Here is a 6,317-nt window from a genome sequence, read left to right on the forward strand (position 1 = left end):
AGATGTGTTCAGTATCCCCATTCAGCTTTGCTGAATTTGGTTACCATAGAATATTACATTTAAGAGATACTAGTGCAGTGCCCATTCAAAACATGCCTGTTCGGAATGGGCCGATTGCTTATTAGTTAGTATTAGTTCTTGAGAACTGCATACATATGCGTGTCAGAGCCCAGAAGCCCCACCCCACTGTGATGATGAAACAGTCCCTGCTGCACCCAGACACAGAGCTGAGCTGCTCGCTGTTGGCTTGTTTATTCAAACTTTATTAAACGTGTCACGTGTCCCAAACAATTTCAGACTCAACACTGCACTTCCTTGGGTTCTCAGCAGTACACCCGCCAAGTGTGAAGTTGAGTCAGAGCCCAGAAGCCATGCCCCGCTGTGATGTGACAGTGTTTATATCAAACAGCCCCCACTGCACTCAGACATGGAGCTGAGCAGTTGCTGTTTGCTTGTTTATTCCAAGTTTAATATTAAACTTGTTGCATGTCCAAATTGCACCTAATTCGACACTGCACATCCTTGAGTCTCCAGCAGTACAGTCAAGTGTGAAGTGTGAAGTCGATTGGATGAATAGTTCTCAAGATATGCAAAGGACACACAGACAGACAGAGATTCCTTGCTTTTTAGTTAGATGAACTGCAGTGCCCCTTCAAAATGTGTCTGAGACATCCTGAGGATGAGGATATTCTGGAGGATCTAATAGAACTTACTGAGTGAGTATACACAAAGTCACATAGTGGAGGAGGGGCCAAACCATTTAAAATTTTATAAACTACGCACAAATTTGAGAGTAATCTAAAATTCTCAAAGCTCGGTGAATTGTATTTCTCCTGTACCCTACAGTGATGGAAATGCACTGGCTTTTTGTTCAGAGTTTTTAGAGTTTGTTTGTATAAGAACTCAAGAGGTTTTATGGCTGTTTCTCCAGCCTGCCCCCAACATGTGATGCAATAAGACATATGGGAAAGAATCATAGCATGCATAAATATCTTGGCTGCATCCAAAGAGAGAGAGTTTCTAATGTCTAAAATTCACTAAATTGCACTTTATGGTTTTAACTGTTTTTTTTAACATGTTTTTTAAAGTTCAAATTTAGATCCAGTGTCACACCAAGATATTTAAAATCAGTGACTATATCAGTCCTTTCACCTCTGACGAGAATATCAGCATTAGGAGGTTGTGCCATGGTTTTAGAGAAAAACATACCCTTTGTCTTGTTTACATTTAGACTCAGACATGATTGATCAAGCCAATGTGTGATCTTTTCCAATGCAATTGTTAGCTTAGCAGCAGCTAACTCAGCTGTTTTTGCATGTGTGTACACAACAGTGTCATCTGCATACACTTGCAGTTCTACATCATGACACTGTTGAGAGAGATCATTAATATATATGCTAAATAATAGGGGACCTAACATTGAGCCCTGTGGAACACTTATTTTGCACTTTTTGTTACTGGACAGTGTGTCACAAACTTTAACACATTGTATCCTATTAGATAAGGATGAGGACATCCATGCCAGCGCTCTAGATGAGAAGTTAAATTTAGAAAGTTTCGATATTAAACATCATCATTGACTGTGTCGAATGATTTATGCAGATCTAAAAATATAGCACCAACTACTCCTCCATTATCAAGTCTTGATTTAATTTGCTCTATTAAGTGCAAGGTGGAATGATTTGCTCTAAAGCCAAATTGCATACAATGTAGACCAAAATTGCTTGTATTAAGAAATGTTGTCAGTTGTTTAATGACAACTTTCTCAGCAACCTTTGAGAGTACTGGCAGTATACTTATTAGTCTGCAGTTACTGGCTTCAAGGCGGTCTCCAGATTTAAAAATAGGCATGACAATGGCACATTTCCAGTCATCAGGAAAGGAGCTGTGTTTAAAAGACAAGTTAATTAAATGAGCAATAGGGGGAGTTACAATATCTTTGTGTGATTTAACAAATGGTGTCAAATTGGAAAGCACCTCTACTTTTGGAGCTTTTTAAGGAGCTGATGATTTTGTTTACTTGTAACTCAGTTTCCTATTCATAATTGTTTTCCTAACTCATATACAGACTCAAGAAAAAAATATTACAGACAGAAGCAACAGAAAGAGATTTTGGGTCCCTCCTTATGAGATAATCAATGTTTTTCCAGATCAATTTACTGTTGCCTTTTGCCTCATTCAATATATTGAGATAAAAACGAGATTTAGCTTCTCTTAGCTCTTGGATAACTTTATTCCTTAAACCTTTATAAATCAGCAAGTCAGTGTCTCTTCTAGTTTAAATTGCCTTCCTTAGTGCAGCATCTCTAGATTTCATTGGTTTCCACAAGTTTTCATTAAACCATTGTAAATTTTTATTTTAGATTTTATCTGTATCCTCACATTAAATTTCTCCCTCACAGAGTTGATTCTGTGAGTAAAAGTATCACAGCCATAGTCCAGGTCATCAGAGGACAGTTCATCATCCCAATTCAAGCTGTTAATTTCAATGACAAATTCTTCTTGCTTAGCTCTGGATATGCACTGAAGGATCATTGTCTTAGTTGCCATGGTCCTAAATCTATTTTTAGTCAGTTTTCTCACACATAGGATCAGGCTATGATCTGATAAGCCAGTGATTAAATTATAACTTTTAGTTATTCTTTCTGGTTTGTTAGTAAATATCAGATCAATTTGTGTACTGGAGCATTTTGCAATCCTAGTTGAGCCTTTTACTAGTTGTTCTAGTCGGAATTTCTCTGTGATCATTTTTAGTTTTTTCCTCTTAGTTTTATCCTCCCAGTTCCCATTAAAATCAGCCATAAGTAATAATTCTTTTTTACTTGCACTCTTTCAAGACTTCTGTGAGTTGATCATAGAGAGTGTCATCTGCAGAAGGGGGCTTATAGAGACCTATGATGTTAAGACATTTGTTGGGATAACATTATTTTTATCCCAACATATTCTAACATGTTATCCGCATTTTAAACCACATGTTCACATTTGATGTTGTCTCTCACATAGAAAAGCACACCTCCTCCTCTTCCATCAGGTCTGTATCTTCTGAAACATCCGGGCAATGTGAACACATTCACAGGAGTTGTTTGTTTCAACCATGTTTCAGTCAGACAGAGAAAGTCCAGATTTGAGTCAGACACAAGATGAGTTAGCTGATTGCTCTTTATCAGTAATGCTTCTGATATTAAAATGTCCACCAAAGAGCCCCCTCGGTTTCAGCTTCGGGTCCCATAAGACTTTTGCATGATTGACAGTTTGGAAGGTTTTGAATAACCTCTACTTTCTCACTGCAGGGTTCCGACACACAGTGGTGTCAGCAGCAGGTTTTGTGAGAGAGACACTGGACCTATCAAGGTTTCCACAGTCCAGTAGCGGAAAGTTATTCATTGAGCCATCATGCCTGGTGTTAACAAAGTTTAGTCTGTTAAGGGAGAAGCCTGGCTCAGAAAGTTGCTGCTCATTCAACACTGGCACTAGAGAAGTCCCAGATACACTTGGGCACAAATCAGCATCAAAGTTCTGCAGCACTCCAGGGGTCACTGGTCCAGGATTTAGGGAGAAGCCTGGCTCTGAAAGATGATGATGATGTAGACATACACATTCATGCATGCCTCAAAAAACTTCAAAATAAGTTGGCTCTGACTGGTGAAAAGACACAAATGTATACAAAGTTTTAAAAGTTTGAAGGACTCAGTCATACTTATAACATGAGGCCAACTGTAAGGAAGAGGTTTGGCAGGATTCTCTTGATGTAGTGTTTGGTTTCTTCAGTTTAGGAGAAAGTGGGATATTTTTCACTCTCATGTTTCGATGAATCACTTCTTGTGGATGGAGGAGAAGAGAACGTGCATTATACCATTAATTAGGTTGGGTAAATACTTATGGAGTGTCATTCAGAGGGGAGGTGTTGTCTTGTGTTATTAAGGACCATACGTTTTTTTTTTTTTTGTTTTAGAATCATTGTGTACTTTACATTTTTGCTGGTCATTTTGATATGCAAGCTGTACAGGTTTAAATTTGTTGCATTACCATACAATGATAATGTAACTTAATTTTATGCAGACCTGACAAGTTTCAAGACTTTGCTGATAGATTTTCATATCATACAGAAATGCATGGGATGGCAAGGAAATACATCCAAAACTGTAAAACAGTAGCATGGTTTGCAGAATGGTTAGCCATGATATAAGGTATACACGACACATTATTTATTACAATAATGCAAAGCAGTGTGGTTTGGCTGTATTTCACTATTGGTGCAACTTTACAGTGATATTCTTATTTATGTGTAATGGTTGTGTGTGACTGAAGAGCAAATACTATTCTACAGTGACACAAATTGTGTCTGTGCTCTTACTGTATGTAGTTGAGATCAAGGCACCAACACTGCCATGGTTGCTAGTTCCATTCCCATTAGACTATTCCTCACATCCCTCAAAAGTCACATTTTCAGTATATTCTTCAGTAATGATGAGTGTCTCCAACTTTTGTTTATATCTTTCAGAGGGTTACATCTTTGTTGCTTATTAGTGGAGTTTTATCTCACCATATCTGATGAGATGCATTTACAGCTTTCCGCCAGTGGCTTATATTTGTATTCTATTCTATTGAATTCTAAGTTATTGACTGCCTTTTCTACAGCCTGCAACTATTTCACATGGGCCTTTGTTCCATCACATTGCAAAAAGAAATGTCTTTTCTTTTTAAATATTAAGTGATTGATTTAAATCTGTATGTTCACAAAAAACACTGATTTAGATCTTCCACCAAAATTGATGTATTGTATATTTAAATATAAATGTTCTACGCTCTTGTAGTACTTTCACCTTGGCCTTTTTAAAAACTTCAATTAATATCAAACTTGAATATTTATACACATTTTTCAGACAAAGCTGTGTTGGTGAAATTTTGTACTTCATCCTTCTTTACAAATAGCAGACTTGTGCAGGTCTAGCCAGACCACTGCCATACCAGCTCCAGAATAGATTCCAGAGTGACCACTGAGGATGTCCAGCTTTTTATATCCTCCCCTGCGCTGCCGCTTTACTGCCGCTCTAAGGCAAACTTTTTAAAAAAAAATCTTGCAGTGATAATATAGCATATTTATATTATGGAGTTTCTGCAGTGTCTACCACTGTATAGTTTACTACACTGCAAGCTACGATGTAACCTCAGAAATAGAGCACAGAGTCGTGTTCTTTATTGAGATCAAACCTGTGACTTCCTGTCAATCAAACCACTATGACACCTCTGTTATGTCAAAGTAACCAGCCTGTAGCCTTGTCATAAAACACTGTGTCCCATGCACAGGGGGTGGCCAAGATAACAGGAACACCATTGAGTAAAATACTATCCAAGTCCTGTAGTTAATACTAACATAATGAGGCTTTTAACATTACAATTTTCGATAACTAATTAGTTTAGTCATTTATCAAGTAAAAAACATTTACTTGTTCCAAAACCTTAAATTTGAAAATCAACCAATATTCTCAGTTTTTTTAATATATTATTATAAACTGAATACCTTTGGGTTTGGGTTTTGGCTCTCAGAAATAATGATGGGCTTTTTCCCACTCATTTCTGACATTTTATAGACTAAACAATAAATCAGAAACAATCAACAGTTTTTCTTGTTGTTACAGTGCATAATAACCTAAGGTGTTTCTTTAATTTAATCCACCCTACAGTTAACATCAAAGCTTTAAACACTGAAGAAAAACAATTGTGCTCTTAAAGTGAAAAATGCTAAATGGACAGATTTTGGGTGGAAGAATACTTTAAGGTATTGTTTTGGTTCAAAAGGTCTAAATAATAGTAATGTTCCCTATAAGATATATTTTGTCAGTGTATTATGTACAGGGAATTTATGTAATTACTGTTTAATTTTGTGTGTTTGTTAGAGAAAAAGGAAAATAGACTGTTGGGTTCATTCCAGCACCTATTTAAAGTATTGTTTTTATTTTATATTGTACTCTCTCTCTCTCTCTCTCTCTCTCTCTCTCTCTCTCTCTCGCCGTGTGCGCGCGCGTGCGCGTGTGTGCAGCTAACGTGCAGTTTTTTTAATTGTTTCCGTGCTAAAAACGTCCACCTCCACATGAAAATCACTTTCATCCAATGATCTCTATACTACACCTATACTGTTCATATACTATGTATCCATACTGTATTAATACATAACAATAAAGGGGACCATCCATTTGATATTAACATTCAGTGTGCGAATGTTTTTGTTTTACATTGTTAAAAAAAAATATAATAATACATTTTATGGAGATGATGCCTATTTTATTCTGAAGGACTGGAACCGGAAGTACTGACCT

This window comes from Thunnus maccoyii, chromosome 13 (assembly GCF_910596095.1).
Source record: "Thunnus maccoyii chromosome 13, fThuMac1.1, whole genome shotgun sequence".
Lineage (NCBI taxonomy): Eukaryota > Metazoa > Chordata > Actinopteri > Scombriformes > Scombridae > Thunnus > Thunnus maccoyii.